Consider the following 15019-nt stretch of genomic DNA (forward strand, 5'->3'; position numbering starts at 1 on the left):
ATCTTCAGCACTTGATTTTCTCTCTTCCCTCTGCTGTTTATGCTTGCATTTGTGGTCCCTGATAATTTCCATTTTCAGAATTCCCTCAGTCTATGTTTTATTTATTGTGTCTATTTTGGTTTTCAAGTCTTAAATTATTTGTTTCATCTGTTTGATTGATTTTTCTTGATTTTCTTTTAGGCATTTGTTGATTTCTTTCATTTTTTGTTTATCTTTTCTTCTATTTCTTTGCGGAAATTTTTTATTTCCTCCTGAAGGGCCTCAAACATTCTTTTAAAGTTATTTTTAGGTCATTTTCTTCTGCTTCATTTATAATGGGATGTTCAAGTCTTGCTGTTTAGAGCCACTAGTTTTTGTTGATGTTGTGTGGCTCTTTGTGGTGTTGAGTGTGTTCTTACCTTGTCTAGCCATCTTTTCCTCTTACTGGTGTACTTGAGGCTGTCTGTGTCTCTGGTGATCAATCTTCCAGGTGTCAGTAGAGCCAAAACTCAGATGGTTGCTCCTTGTGGTGCAGTAGGAGCCATGTTTCCAGTCACCCCAGAGGTCACTTGGCATTCCCTGAGTTTGCTTTGCACTCCTGGGTGGGGGGGGGGTCACATCTTTAAATCCAATGGTTGTTCAGATCTGTTCCCATTTAGGTTGTTTGTTTGGGCCTGTTCCTGCTGAAGTTGCTGGCTCGGGCCTGCTCCTTGTGGAGGTCGCTGGCTAGATCCTGTTGCAGAGGGTATCCCTGGCTCAGGCTTGCTCCCGCAGAGCTCCCTGCCTCAGCCAAGTCCCACAGAGGTCTCTGGTTGGGGCCCTCTCTTTTGGTGGTTGCTCCCTCATACCTGCTCCTGCAGAGGTCACTGACTGGGGCCTGCTCCTGAGGAGGTTGCTAACTTGGGCCCAGTAATTGTTTTTCTAGGCTTGTGATCAGATAGTGTCCATTTGAATAATCCAAAGTTATCTTCTCACCACATGGTCCTTTACCTTGCTCATGTCTACCAAGTGTCTCTGCCAAGTGGGGTGGCATTCACACCTTCTGAGGATAAAGGAGAGGGCATTCTGAGACAATTCTGCTGCATGCTTTATTGCCTCTCTCTTCTACTGTCTGAGCTGTTCAGAAGTGAGGACAGCACACATCATTCCTCTCTGGACCTTTAGTCCCTCACAAGTTGGAAGAGCTCAGTAAGTTTAAAAAAAAAAATTAGAACCCTGACTGCTCTTCGGACTGGAGAGGGAGGAGAAAAGGAGTGGGAGGAGGGGGAGAGGAGTGGGAGGAGGGAGAGAGGAGTGGGAGGAGGGGGAGAGGAGTGGGAGGAGGGGGAGGGAAATGGGAGGCTGGGAGGAGGCGGAATTTTTTTTTCTTTCAATTAAAAAAAAAGATTCAATTTTACAAAAGTCGTTTTAGAAATGATTGTTTGCAAGAGGACTAGAAAAAGATCCTGGAAAGCTCACATGAGTTTTAAACAGAGAATATACCAGTGTGAAACTATTCTCCTCAGGTCCATGTTGGCACTAAAAAGCCTCCCACTTCAACTTTAGCAACTGACAGGAAGGCCACAGGGTTTGTTGTCTGAATAGATTTTGCATCAAAAAAAGATAAACAATCTGATAATTGATTCTGGAAAAGAGGATAATGGTTCATAATTTCATTTTCACATACTCACCACACACTTGATGGGAGCATTTCTAATTGGCTAACCCATCTTACACCATCATTTCTATCATGCTGGTTATTTAGTGGAAACTTCAGCTTCACTAACTACACAAAAATCACCTCAGGTATCTGAATTCCCGTTGTGGGATATTATCCAACTGTATGATGATGTGCTACTGTAACCGCTATAATAAAAAGCTGAACAGCCAATAGCTAGGTAGGAGGTAAAGACAAAACTTCCGGGCGGAGAGAACTCTGGGAAGAAGAAAGGCAGAGTCTCTGGCCAGACATGGAGGAAACAAATGCAGGGAGCCCTGTGGCAGAATGTAGATTAATATGAATTGGTTAATTTAAGTTAAAAGAACTAGGTAGGAACAAGCTTAGGCTACAGATGAGCTTTTGTTATTAATAAGAAGTCTCCCTGTCATTATTTGGGAGCTGGCTGGAAGGACAGAGAAAGACTCTTTACAAATTCCATGTTAAATTTATGAGACGACAATTGGTTTCTTTACTTCACTCTTTATCTTGAACACAGAAATAAGTAATTTGGGATAATGAAGGAAAACTTGTAACAGATTTTTTATTATGTGTCTGAAAAAACCCAGAGATCCTATAAATAAAAGAAATTTAAAAGAAATCTAGGAAATAAAAAACTGAGTAATTCAAATATAATGTGCAATAAACATGTGGAAAGACACCAAAAGGAGTCTCAGAAGGGACTGAAGGGCAGGAACTTGGTGAAGATGCAGGACAGGTGATTCTGCCAAGCCCCCTTGCTGAGATCACCAGGGGTGCCTCTTGAGAGAGTCCAGCTGCCCTGGGACATTTGCTGTTTAGCTAACTTTCCCTTACAGATCTGTAATCCAGCATGTTCAGTGAAAGCAATGTAAAGATTTTTCCTTCCTTATGGTCTCTTTAAAGGAAATGCCACAAAAAGAAGATGCCCAGAATAACCCAGAAACGTGTGTGGCTGTTAAAACTAGCACAGCCCTAACTCCTATTTCACACATAAGTTCCTAGTATTTCATTTTTCAAAAACATTAGACTGATTTGGATTTTAAAAACACTGATCATTCCTTATCATTTAACATAAATTTGTCATCCTGGAGAGAAAGCCCTAAATTAATTCATTTAAAAATTACTTTGGGCTCAGAAAATTAGTAATGATTTAATCTTGTTTAAATTGGGTTCAGAAATAAGGGCTCGTAGATTAGTCAAAAATCCTTAGATCCCATGTCTCTCCTAGTGCTATAAGCTGTAGATGAAACACTGTGAGGAACTGATGGGATCAGGCTTCGGCTGGGACACGGTGTCCTTCTGAAGCAGCTCATCCCTCACGGTCCGTTGCCTCCCTGTGTCTGACGATTCCACACTCCTGCTCTGACCTGGTAGAACCATCATTGTGATTGTGATATTATTTCAGGACAGAGAGCTTGTCCTCTTTCATTCTGGCTACACTGGACACTTCTGTGTCCGTGGTTCTCCCCGGTCCCTTCTGTAATTCTGAGTTTGCCCTCATCTTCTGAGGGGCTGAGTGATTTCTGAGTGGCTAGAATTGTACAGAAACAAGTTACGCTCTGTTTTCCAAATGGCTGCCGCACTGGAAGAAGACAGGAAAATTCCCCTCCATCATATGTGCAGAAAAAGTTTACATGATAAGAAAGTTTTTTTGTTGCTGTTATTTTTGTCTTCAGTGCTGGGTATCGAACTCGGGGCTTGCTCATGCTAAGCAATCTCAGCACAGCCCTAAGGAAGGAACTCTGAAGTATCAAGTAGGAGTTGTGGGCTACAAAGGCTTCTTTCCCTGTTCCCTCTAAAATGGACCGGAGGCTCCCGTTTTATTCCCGTCGTCCTTCAAATGTGGCCTTAACCCACACTCGTAGTTTCCTGACATTCTATTTTAAATACTAATGCGATTCTCCAGCAATTTCCTCCTTGACATATCGTTAGTTTGGTGCTATGTTAAATTTATCATTTAGCCATTTTCTTCTCCTGCATATTAATGAGGAGCATTATGGTTTGCCGTGTCTGCAACTTGGTGTTTTTCTCAAACTGATTCTATTATGAATAAATCACCATCAGAAACGCCTTCCGCTATAAAAAGCAGCGATAACAAAAGCCAGAACACGTCTGTACTGGGAAACAAAACCAACTCTCCTTTATGTAATTGTTTCTTCTCATCTTATATAAAATAAATATTTGGCATTAGTGTAGATTTTCACTGCTTTACTGTCATAAAAATCAAAAAACGCAATAAAATCAACTTACATGGTACTTCTCCAAATGTTGGGTTACTATCCTGGTTTTTCCCTGTGGTAGAACATCACATTTGGCACCCTCACAATCTTATCATTGCTTGGAATCTGTGGTCACTAAGTGCTGTGAAGGTCCAGTGGCTTGAATCCAGTCATTTTTGTCCTTAAAGCATTCCACTGGCTATTTTCTTCAAAATGTGGGATACTACTGTTTATATGTTCAGTCCATATCCTTCTGTATCCTTACATGTACTTTTCAATTTTGTTCTGCTCAACTCTTTGTTACTTTTCAAGAGTGTCGTTTGGTATCGTCCACTCTTTCATCCTCTCTCCTCCTCCTGTCTTTCCCTTTCAGTACGTGGCCTATCTCCTTTCCACATCATGGAATCTGTATCTTATCCACAGGTTAAGAACTGCCTCAATATTTTTAAGAGCCTCAGAGCTATTGCTTTTATTTCAATCACCTTTGGCAGACATCCAAATATGTTCCAATATCTTGCAATTATTACCAAAGTTTTACCAAGTATTTCTGGCCTTTTACTAGGTCTGTCTGTATGTATTTATAAAGAGAAATTGTAAGGACAAAGGGATGCAATTTTGATGGATATGTCATTTGTCCTGTTGAAAATGTACCCAACTTAACATTCCCAACTTATGAGCATGCCTGGTTTTCTCCTAATTAGCTTTTGTCCATCTGGTGGTTGAAGATGGAATTTTCTTTAGTTGTAATCTGTATTATTCCCATTTTTCATTTTTAATAGTGCAGAATATTTGAATATGTGTTATGTGGAAATTGGTTTATAACAAACTACTGTTATAAGAACTTGTGTTTCTGCACCTGGCTTAAGAAAGAGATCATCATTAGTACTTATTGGAGTCTCCACTAAAGCAACTTGAAAATAAATGACCAATGTATTTGTGATGCTCAACTACGTACATCTCCAAGGTCAGCAAGATGCCAATGTATATCCTGAGGATACACACCTCAGGATGCTCCAAGAGGTTCTCCAGAAGTCACTTCAATGGCACAAGTCAAACTAACTGCAACTTGAAGCAGTGGACTTCGATTCCTGCAGCAATGGGCTGGGAGAAATCAAATATGATGCGAAAGGGGGTATCAGGGGGGAGGTGGCTGCTTCCACTGGAGGCTGCGGTGCTCTCTTTCCTGCTAAGGACAGTTTTAGAAACAGAGGAACAAGGTATAAGCGAAGTTGGGGATCCATTTTAGAATTTACATAAGAGGAGGAAGGAACTGTGTCTTCAGATATTTAGAATTTTTCAGTTATTAACTCACCTGGGTAACAAGAAGACAGTAGGCTCAGAAAAAGACCACACATTTTAAATTGAAGTTTGTGTATCAGAGACAAGAGAAGTAGTTGTAAGGATACATGGCCAGTGTGTCTAAAGACCTATTGAATTTTACTAATTCTTTTTGTTAGTGTGGACATTATGACTCATTTAAATCAAAGTCTGTCAGCAACCTGATATAAAAAGTAGATGCGGAGGCAGATTCCATATCCCCTTCAATGTTCACAAGTTCCTTACATGGTTTGTTTGATTAAAAAAAAAACCAAAATTTCATTATATTAAGGTTCGAAAGCTTTTACACTTCCTATTGTAGATAATGTTAATATTCCCACTATCAGTAGACTCTAGCAAGCGCCTTCTGGTAGAAGGAAATGCAAAGGGTTTTTACAGCGATGAATTCCTGATCTGCCTCTCTCCTGTAGCTGTCATTTTCAAACCCGAGACTATCTCGTGCATTCCCGGATATGAATACGGTTCCTCCCACAGGCCGTTTTTGTTTTATGGAAAGCTTAAATTAAATGGAGTTTTCATTGTTATGTTTTGCGGGAAACCTTTCAAATCAGCTTCAACAGCGAAGTGGATGATGTCACTTGATTTCCTGAACAGTCAACTACAAAACAGATGTGAACGTGCTAAAAGCCCGAGGTCTATTTCCACATCTATGTACTTCACAAAAGTATTTAGTTGTCTGTAAACATACTCAGCGCGTTGCTGTCCAAATAACATGCTGATGACATATCATATACAAAGGAAGAGGGGAAGCTGGAAGATCATTCAAAGGACATTTTCTGGCATTCAGAAAGAATAAAATAATTCTTAAAATATAAAGAAAGAAAATGAAGCAGGGAAAATAAGAGAAAGAAATGCGGCATGGGATTAGCTGAAGTTTTAAAGAAGGACTAAAGGCTGTAAAACAATGACAAGTTTTTAAGCTGGTAAGCATGGTATGGCGGAATATCTGTATGGTCTTTTGGTATCCCATGCCCACTGAGAAGCTATTCATTCCTCTGACACATGTTCAACTACACACTAGTGCACACACACTCGCATGCACACACACAGTGTTCATTGTAACAGTTAGAAGATCTTGGAAAGAAACACTCACAAAGGGCTGTAAAGGCTTGTGCAGGATTGAGGTGCATAGAAACTTCATAGAAAATAACAAGAATAGGGTGTTTTATCTAGAAATTTAGCTGAAAATTGAGGAAAAGAAACCAAAATTTAGGACTGTAAAACAAACACAGGATTACTAAGATGCTGAGAGTGAGCTGCATGGTTTGTGACTCTGAGCCTTGCTGAACTCTTGCATCTGGGGACTGACTGCGGGCTGAGTACCTACAAGGACCTGATTCACAGTTTTGAAAATCGATTTTCCATGGAAAATCAATGTGACAACACCAGGCATCAACAGTAGAGCAGAAGTCTGTGAAACCTCTTGATTTCTATAAGATTCTGTTTCAAAAATAGAAAAGAAATGCGTGGACAGCATGTAAAAATTACCAGCTGAGGTTGCTGTCTGGCTTCTACACACAGGTATATACCTGCACACACAGGCGAAAATGAAGAAATTACGACGTGTGTACTGGGGAGGCCAAGGAGAGAAGCCTCAAAAGAAACAAAGCCTGCAGGAAGATGGCTTTTCACAGAGGCTCTAGAAATACAGGAAAATGTACTTCTGTTGTTTCCTGGTTTGTATGGAATATGCTCCGCAGCGGGCAGAGGAACCAGTGTGCCTGCCGTCCATGCGTGTTCTACTATCTGATCCATGTCCCGTGAGTCACTCCTCCTCTGCCTCCTTACTCTTCCTGTTCAGTTCATTGGTCTGGCAAAATTTGAACCATGGTGGATATAACAGTGGATCATGCTCATGCTATTGCTCATGGAATGTGCCTGAGGAAGATTTTAAAAGCCTGCAATCTGATGAGACATTAGAGTCTTGCCTCACACCTCAACCAGGGTTCTACATTCCTTGCTAGGTCTGTTCATCACTGTGGTTATTGGTAAGAGGTTTGACTTAAGGTGTGGCTACTAACAAGATATCTTGACCCAGGGTGTGGTTACTTGGTGTTTGGGGTATTAAGATGGCCCATAGAGGTGGATATATATGTTTCACCTTGACCAAACATTAGAGAGTTCAGGCCTATTTCTGCTCCTTCAAGGATGTAACAGGAGGTTTGACTTAGGGAGTGCTTGGCCTAAGGTGTGGCCGCTGAGTATCCTACCTAAACAACAAAATACCTAACTCAGGGTATAATTGCTTGATGCTTCAGGTATTGAAGAGGAAATTGCTGTTTGTTCTTTGTATCAAGTTAAAGCAGTCTTTGCCTTCTTCCCCACACCCCTTTTGTATTGGGGTACATAAGCATATGGAAAATAAACCAGGCGAATTCAGTATTCACTGGATTGCCCTCCTGACTCTATTCTGTCTCTATTTCTTTTGTGTCTCTATTCTGTCTGCCTAATGTTACTAATCCATATGCCCGTACCCTGGACTGTGTAAACCCATCGAGACTGAACCCCCAACAACTCTTGATAAATTATTTTGCTTTCCCCCTCCTTACTGAAAAGGAGCCCTCAGACAATAAACTTAGCCTCTTCCTAACAGGTCAGGACACACTCTGCTCTCCACTCAGCATTCCTCCTTCCCACATGGAAAAGAAGCTGACTGACTCTCCGCCTTCATCTTCCACTGAGTAATGTATGTTCTTCCTTCACCTTGGGAACTTCCTTCTTTCAATGATCTCTTCCATCCTCTATCCTACACAATCTCCTTTCTTAGGTCACTTAAATGTGAATAAGTCTATTGTAATTTTCCTGTCAGCTTAGCAGCTGCAAATGAATCTCCTGATATTTTAATTACTACCTGTGGCCCCATTCTCTCCCACCCTCAGTCAGTACCCCACTGGCCACATCAGCCGCAGCCTGGAGAACCTTCTGGTCCTGTATATATCTTAGCTCTCCTGTGACCATGAGATGTAGGTCTAAACTAAGTCTCTATCATCCTATTTACCAGCAAAGACTAGGAAGTCAGATGTGGAAAACCAGCTGGATCAGAGAAGCCAAGAAGCAACCAACTGACTTTGCTTTTTGGCCAGAGACACAACAATAGCCAGGTCTCTTCTTTGTCCCGAAACCAAAAATAAAGCATGCCAAATTATAGCCTCACCTTTTTGTCCTTTGTGTCTTCTCTATCCAAATACCTGGTTTTCTATGGCTAATTCCAGTCAGCTAGTTACTGGCCTACCCCATGATTCAAAGTTTAACAGTACTGGTAGTCTTGGGCATGTAAGAGTACATGTAAAATATCCCACAACAATCCATCCCATCAGAACAAAACAAATGGTTACAGTGATAAACTGCTACCCGAGTTTATTTAATACCCACAGATACACGAATTTATCAACTCTCATCAAAGAAGCTTCTTTCTGCAGTAGTTACAATCAATACAGATACCCATAGCTAGCAAATGCGTGGGCTAATAGGGACTGCATAGAGTTCAGTTCCCAATGGGACATCTATAGCACACTCCTTTCCCCCAGGCTCAGGATTGTAGATGAAGGGGTGGCAGAAAAAATGTACAATCCACAGGCAGTGGACATCCGCCATGGCAGTATTTGCCAGTCATGAGTGGGCCCCTGCACACATGAACCCCCAGTGACTATGACTGCATACATATGATGTGTACAATACTAAGCCCACCAAATTCCCAGCATGAATGTGGAAACGGCATATGAAGTCCCACCCCATCTGAGAAGCTATTGGCCACTGATGGCTACTGCAGGAGGAAGAGCCAGTTTTCTTTGGGGATGTGGGCCCCAGGAGGCCACCCATGACTAACAGATGGTCCTACACTCAATGTACACAGGCAACACTGAGTGTTCTTGGGGAGTTTTAGAAGAAAAATTACATGAAGTTGTAAGAGGAAAGTGGTGGTGGTAGATAGGAAGGAAGGAGGGGTGGTTTTGATCAAAACACACATGAATGTATGAAGTTCTCACACAATAAAAAGCCAACTTTTGTTTCAATGTTGTAAAAAAAAATGGCCCTCATTCGTTGTACCTACCACTATACCTGGTCACAAAGCTGTAGCTCCTATTAATGGGTCCATCCCATTCCCAATATAGTGAACCCTGGGCATTTGTATGACAGAATGCTGTACCTGTTCCTTTCAAAATTGGTGCTAATTGGGAAGCAAAAGGATTCAGTCACTTGCATCTTCTATTAAGGCAAAGAGTCAGTGTCGTGGAAACAGATAAAGGAAAATTGCAAGCATGACGCTTGTGGGTAATGGTCTAATGCCTAAACTTATTACTTCAGAGGCACGGTTGCTTCTCTAATTATGACAAAGTCAAAGCAGGGCTATGAGAGAATGTAGCTGCAGAGGAAAGAACCCAACAGCTCCCATGACCAGCATTCTGGAGGGGATTTCACCTCGTTCTGTGACTTCCTCGACCAAAGCAGGGCTGATGAGAGACATGGATCATGGTGACTCGCACCACAAGAGGATCTGAGCCTTGAGGGTCTTTGTTGAGTGTGAAGCTGCAGAGGGGTCTTTCTTACGCAGGATTTGCCAGAGGGCTGATATGAAGTTGATGGGGCACACGGCCTCATCTGGAAGGAGTCAGCTTCAGGCTGCTGTGATGTAGAGCTCAGGGAAGACTCTAAGCTCAGAGGTCCTGTTAGCCCCTAGGGGTTTGGAAAGGACAAGGAAGCTTGTGAGACGGGGGCAGTTCAGGGAGGGATAAGGAAACAGGAAACAGCCAGCCCCGTGCTTTTCCCTTTTCAGCTTGTGTTGAATTCGGATTGCACAGCATCAGAAGGCAGTAACAGACGCTGAGTTATGGGGAAAAGGAATATTCTCTCCCCAGTTGTCAAGTCTATAGGTTCATCTTACTGATGTTTTGTTATTATTTATTCTTTCCAAACTAAACACCTGAACACTGGACGAAGAGAGAGAGAAATACAGGAATTGAAAACAGGGAGGCCCCGAAACCTCGTTCAGGTCACCACTGCTCATAGCTCATCAACTGCCTGTTATGTGCCAGATCTTACCCTTCACTCGTGCTGCTATTTCATCTTCAGAACAATGTGCTTCTTAGTTGACTTTGGATATTCTGTATTTCATATCTGTATTTATTATGGCCATGTCAGAAGTCTTGTCTGTTCTATGGATTGCCCGTTCACTCTCTTCATAATGCCATTAAAAACCTTGATCTTTTTATTAGTAATATCTTAACTGGTTCATATTCATCACATTGTATATATGTATATTATGTACAATATATATATGTGCACATATATTAGAAAATGTCATTTGAAGCATATATATGAATTATGTAAAATGTATATGAAAAGTCATATATATATATGATTTTATGTGTCTATATAAAATTTAGGATAGTGTTGGAGAAATAGCTCAGTGAGTACAAGTACTTGCTTTATAACCATGGGATGTGCGTTTTGATCCCCAACACCAAGCCCATCCCCAAAGTAGGTGTAGCAGCATTTTCCTATAAGCCCAGCATTTGGGGGTGCACACAGAGGATTGGTGGACATTGCTAACCCATCACCCTGGATGATGGATGAAAAAAAAAACTGGGGAACGCAAGGTTCATCAAGAGTCATTAACTTGGGTAGATAAGGTAGAGAGTGATAGCACAAAATATAAAATGTTTTCCTCTAGCTTCCATGCACAGGAGCACTCACACACACATACACACACACACACACACAGCACATCTGTGCATGCACATGCAAGCAGCACACATGGCCTACGATTCATAAATGAGAGTAAACATGACATTTGTCTTTCTGAGGTTAATGTAATTCCCAGGTATGGTTATCTTCACTTGCATAAAGGTAGGGTGAAAGGGGCCAAGGAAAAACACCCTGCCCCTGACTTGACCCCAGGCCCCACCAATCCTGAGGTCTCTGAGCTCAACAGAGCTTACCCCAGAATCAGACCACAGAAATCCACCAATTCCAGCCACCCTACAAAGCTCTATTCACCACCTCCTCCAAGAAACCTCACAAACTCTGCCCTGTTCAATTTGCTGTTCTTTCTCACCTGAGCAATCTACACTCCTGATTCTTCCATCCCAATCAATCTCTTGAGTGAGGTTTGTTGCTCAGTGTGCAGTTTGTCACTTTCACGGGAAGAGTCAAGCAGCAACAACTTCCCCCAGAGTCTGCACAGAGTGGAGCAGAGCAGAACTGTAACCCTTTGACTGGGAAGCCTTCCCCTAGCAGAGCAGGGTTCTTAGGCTCCGGGCGACCTAAGCAGAGCAGTGACACTTCTCTGGAGCAGAAGAGAGCAGAGCTATAACAGCATTGCTGGGGAACTCCTCCCGTGCTGGAGCAAAGCGGTTACACCTGCACTGGAGAAACCTTTCCCTGGACCAGAGCTCTAAGCTGCACTTACAGTGACTTTGTGGTATTCCTTGGCTCCCAAGTGTGAGGATAGCTTTCCATCTGAGTTCCAACGCTTAGAGAATCCATTTTGCAAATGTTCTTATTTCATTCTATTTTATGGCTGAAAAGTTTTCATTGTATGTATGTATGTATATATTGTGTGTGTATGTGTGAACTCATATTTTTGTTATCTATTCCTCTACTGACACTTAGTTCATTCCCACCTAGCTACTATCAGCAGTACTGCAATACACATTGCAATACACATTGCTGGCAAGCATATCTGTGGAAGCTTCAGCTTGATGCCTAGTAGTGGGAAAGCTGGGTCATACGGTAGGCTTATTTTCAGGTTTTTGAGAAACTTCCATACTGGTTTCCGTAGTGAGTGGGTCAGTTTATTTCCCACCAGCAGTGTGTAAGAGTTCTTTTTCCTCTTCATTCTTACCAGCAGTTGTCTCCTTGGTTGTCTGTTTTCCCCCTTTAATTGGAAATAGATTTTCTTTTCATACAATATTTCTTGATTATAGTCTCCCCTCTATCTACTCCTCCCAGTTCCTCCCCCTATACCTCCCCTCCAGATCCACTGCCTTTCTATTTCTTGTCAGAAAAGACCCATATAACCTTGTGCTTTCTGCTTCAGTCTCTGAATTCACATGTGCCATGTGTGGTTGATTCAGAGGTCCTTGCCCTCCTGGTGTTATCCATTCCCTCTGGCTTTTACACTCTTTTTACTTTGTCTTCCATGGGGTCCTCTGGGTTCTGAGTGGAGGGATTTGATGGAGACATCCCATTAGACTCTCTCTCCATGTAATGTCTAGATGTGGGTCTCTTCATCTGTTCCCATCTCATCTACTGCAGGAGGAAGCTTCTCTGATAATGACTGAATAAGGCATGGACCTATGATTACAGCAGAATATCAATAGGAGTCATCTTATTGATACTCCTTCTTCCTTCTTCTTCTTCTTCTTCTTCTTCTTCTTCTTCTTCTTCTTCTTCTTCTTCTTCTGCTTCTGCTTCTGCTTCTGCTTCTGCTTCTGCTTCTGCTTCTGCTTCTGCTTCTGCTTCTGCTTCTGCTTCTGCTTCTGCTTCTTCTTCTTCTTCTTCTTCTTCTTCTTCTTCTTCTTCTTCTTCTTCTTCTTTCTTTCTTTCTTTCTTTCTTTCTTTCTTTCTTTCTTTCTTTCTTTCTTTCTAGAGCAGTAGGGTTTGGTTTTACCCTAGGTCTCTTGGCTATCAAGTCTCTGGTTTATCAAAGGAGTGTCAGGTATGTGTTCCATCTCCTGGACTGGACTTTAAGACAAATGAGACATTTGGCTGGGAACTTCTACAAGTTTTGTGGCACCAATGCCTTAGAATATTTTGCAGGCAAGATAGATTGTAGATCAAAGGTTTTTGACTGGTTTGATGTTTATGTTTGTCTTTTAATAGCCCATATAGTACCTCCCTACACCAAAGACCCTAGAACACAGGGGTAGAGGCTCCATGTAGGCCCTAGCAGAACTTCGTGTTCAATGAGCTATGTGGGTATTGTTCTCAACAATCGGCCTCACTTTCAGTTTGCAGAGAGCGTCCCATTGTATTAGCAACAGGCTGAATTGTTTGGGGAAGTTTCATGCAACCCCCTTGGTCAAAAACTCAACTGAATGCAAGCCAGTTGTGCCACTGTAAGTCTCATTGGTAACAAGAGATGGCCAGTTGAGCTTCCGTATCCCCCATTTTTACTAGAATCATCTTCATGTATTTTAGGAGGTTTCCACTGCACTAGATTTTCGTATCATCCCTCAAATGCTCCTCAATTCCAGCTGTCTCTCCCTGCATTCTCTACCTCTGCCCTATTTCCCTCTCCCCACCCGATCTTCCCATTGTCCCCACCTGTAGCAGACTTTCTGGGACCACCAGCCCCAAAATCATGACACAGAGACTACTTATTAGTTATGAATGCTCGGCCTCGTTATGCTTGTTCCGCTAGCTCTTATAACTTATATTAGCCGGTTTCTCTTCGTCTACATTTTGTCCTGGAGCTTTTTACCTTTCTTTCATTCTTTGTGTCCTACGTTTCCTGCTTCCTCCATGGCTGGCTGGCTGGAGGCTGCCTGCCTGGGCTGGCCCCAGTTGTGTCCCTCTCTTTCCCCTTAGTCCCTCTTCTTTTTGAGCCTAAACTCCCCCTGCTCCTTAGTCTCTTTGCCCACCAGCCTCACCCATCCCTCTACTGCCTGGGTATTGCCAGTTCAACTTTTTATTAGACCAATCAGGTGCCTTAGAAATTGTCTTTTTTTTCTAATTTTAATGGAATTGATTTGAATTTCTCTCCATTTACTTTGATGTGGACTATAGGTTTTCTGCAAATTATATTCGTTATGTTTAGGTATATTCCTTGTATCCCTGATCTCTCCAAGACTTTTATCATAAAAGCATACATAATTTTGTCAAAGATTTTTTTTTCAGTATCTAATAAGATGATCATGTGGTTTTGATTACATTGACAGGTTTTATTAGTATGTTGAACTATCCCTGCATCTTAAGGATGAAGTCTACCTGCTCATGATCTTTTTGTTTTGTCCTTGGATTCAGTTTTCAAGTATTTTATTAAGCCTACCTGATCATGGTGGATGATCTTTTTGTTTTGTCCTTGGATTCAGTTTTCAAGTATTTTATTAAGTATTTTTTGCATCAATGTTCGTGAAGGAAATTGGTCTGTAATTCTCTTTCTTTGTTGAATCTTTGTGTGGTTGGGGTATCAATGTGACTGGGGTTTCATCAAAATAATTTGCCAGTGTTCCTTCTGTCTCTATTTTGTGGGATAATTTTAGGAGTATTAATATTTGCTCTTCTTTGAAAATATGGTAGAATTCTAAACTAAAACCACTTGGTCCTGGCTCTTCTTTTGGTTGGAAAACTTTTAATAATTGCTTCTATTTCCTTAGAGGTTATAGGTCTATTTAAATAGTTTATCTGATCTCGATTTAACTTCTATAAGAGGTATCTCTCAAGAAAATTGTCTATGTCTTAGATTTTCCAATTTTGTGGAGTACAGTTTTTTTTTGAGGTATGATTGTTTGAATTTCCTCAGTGTCTGCTTGTGTTCCCCCCTTTCAGTTCTGATTTTGTTGATTTGGATATTCTCTCTCTTCCTTTTAATTAGTTTGGATAAGGGGTTGTCTAACTTTATTCTCTCAAAGGACCAGCTCTTTGTTTCACTGATTCTTTGTAATATTCTTTTTCTGTCCTATTTATTTCAGCCCAGGTTTAATTACTTCATGCTATCTGCTCCTCATGGGTGTCATTACTTCTTTTAGTTCTAGAGATTTCAGGTGTGCTGTTAAGTTGCTAGTATGAGATCTCTCCAAATTCTTCATGAAGGCTACTTAGTGCTATGAACTTTCCTCTTAGCACAACTTTCATTGTGTCC

The sequence above is a fragment of the Chionomys nivalis genome, chromosome 1, assembly GCF_950005125.1.
Source record: "Chionomys nivalis chromosome 1, mChiNiv1.1, whole genome shotgun sequence".
In the NCBI taxonomy this organism is placed as follows: Eukaryota; Metazoa; Chordata; class Mammalia; order Rodentia; family Cricetidae; genus Chionomys; species Chionomys nivalis.